The sequence below is a fragment of the Formica exsecta genome, unplaced genomic scaffold (assembly GCF_003651465.1).
Source record: "Formica exsecta isolate Colony F162 unplaced genomic scaffold, ASM365146v1 scaffold564, whole genome shotgun sequence".
Lineage (NCBI taxonomy): Eukaryota > Metazoa > Arthropoda > Insecta > Hymenoptera > Formicidae > Formica > Formica exsecta.
The window spans coordinates 37,898-40,147 of NW_021852890.1; the positions used below are offsets into that span (position 1 = coordinate 37,898).

Sequence of the window (2,250 nt, forward strand, 5' to 3'; positions counted from 1 at the left end):
CGAGGACTTCAAGTTGGACCAATCGAGGATTATGGCAGTCGTTACGGATAGTGCGGCAAACATCAAGAAAGCTGTACGCGATTTTATGGGACAGGACAAACATTTGGCCTTATTTGCGCACACTCTATCTCATCTCGTACCAGACTACTAGTACTAGTAGCTATGCCTACTGTGCGAGATACGATTGCAAAAGTGAAGGCTATCGACAGTTACACGTCGCGGCTTGCGATGAATTAAAGAAGCTGCAAATGCGAGACGGAAAAACAGAAGGAACTGCATTGAAATTTATTTAAGATGTTCCTACACGTTGGAACTCGATGCTCTACATGCTGGAAAGATTTCTCGCTTTCGAGAAATACGTTTATCCGGCTATGTCGAAGTGTCCGACTGCACCAGATATGTTAAAACGCGAAGAAATGCAAATGCTGAACGACATCGTATTCCTCATGAAACCAGTCGAGTGTGTCATCACTGAAGTCAGTGGAGACTCCTATCCAACATGTAGCGTTATCATCCCATTAGTTCACTGCCTGAAAGTGGCTGTTTGAGAATGCAAGCCTTTAACAAAGTGTGGAAACAAGTTTAAAGAAAGACTTGAAGCAGCGCTTCATCAGCGATTTAAAGACTGTGAGTTGCAAAAATACTAGCTGTTTCAAATGTGTTGGATCCGAGATTCAAGAAACTCCACTTTAAGAGCGCTCTGGCTGCTTCTTCTGCAATATCGCGAATTAATGATTACACATTAAAAAGCATACCGTACAAAAAACCATTCAAAAAGAATCCGATGAACCGATGGAACAGAACGGTCTTTGGAGCTTTCATGACCACTTAGTTGCGACCAAAGCTGACTACAGTGCTCATAGCGAAGACATCAGTTTCGAAATAAAACAATATTTGAGTCAACTAGTCATCCCGCGGCATGAAAACCCTCTCAAGTATTGGTCATCGATGAAACTCACGTTTCCATCATTGTACGAGTTGGCAATAAAGTATGTCAGTATTATTGGAACGTCGGTGCCATCCAAACGGCTGTTTTCTCAGGCTGGTGACATCAAAACCGACAATCGAAGTAGATTATCTGGCGAGCACTTGAACAAACTGCTGTTTCTCAGTTCGCTTGCACGAAAGGATTGGGGTTTGGAATGAAAACAAAACTGTCATGTGCAAATATGTTCCTAAGTTTCTCTCTCCTGTACCTACATTGTATGTTATTTATTATATAAGGCACGAGATTTTCTTAGTAAACGGTGATAGTTCCTATTTCCTATGTTCTTACCATGTACTTTTTTCAACTTTTTTGTTTGAAGTTTGTTTTCTAACGCAAAATAATTATAAAGTATATATATAGATGTTTTGTAACCTAATGCAATTGAGTGTTCTCATGTTATACTTGTAACCTTTTATTTATTCATTCAAGGCAAATGAGTCGACTCTGCAGGTAAGATTGTCATTTGATTATTTATGATTACTCATGTACATGACTAAATAAAATAATTATTTTTATTATAGTTATATATATTGATGGCTTAATAATAGCAACAATTTCTCAGGTACAAGAACTTTGGACAAAACTGGATTGTAAATAATGAGAAAAAAGTGTATATAAAAAGATTCAATAATAAAATAATAACCTACTTATCAATAATTTTTTTTTATTCGATTAATCGATTCGTCGATTTTTTTAAATAGAAAATCGATTTTCAGTACCAATTTTTTTTCAGAAATTGATGTTCTTAAAATCGATTTTATTTTGAACATCGCCCATCCCTAATGTAACACAGAGAAAAACAAAATAGCCGCGCTAGGACGCTGGGAGGAGACTTTCCGTTATGGAAGATTCATACTGCGTGGACGCAGTGCGTTCACGGAGTGTGAAGTGTGAATCCTTTATAAGGTAACCAGCATAGTTGACCAATAAGAATAAGATCCTATTCAACTGTGGCCAATTGGCATTGTGAGCTATTGGATCTCGTCCGGCCGCACTTGTGTCGGTTGCGCGCGCCAAAATAATGAAACTAAGCTTTTATTTAAACAGCAACTTAGACCGCTATTATTATGCTAAATTAATTTAAAATTAGAATGATAATTTAAAAATAATTATTATTATTCATTTAATTAGTATAATATATGTATATTAGTGTGGTTCATTTTAGGTTTCAATATATGCTCAGTACGCCGTACTGGTATACCAACCTCGGTTAGATTAACCGACAGTTAAAATTAGCAGGGTGGCCAACAGAAAATAGAGGT

At 37.1% G+C, this 2,250-nt stretch overlaps 1 pseudogene; it reads left to right on the forward strand.

Moving 5' to 3' along the window:
- The window catches only part of LOC115242098, an 18,166-nt pseudogene extending 17,020 nt beyond the window's left edge, over positions 1 to 1,146 (forward strand).
- Positions 1,147 to 2,250: the final 1,104 nt, after the last annotated feature.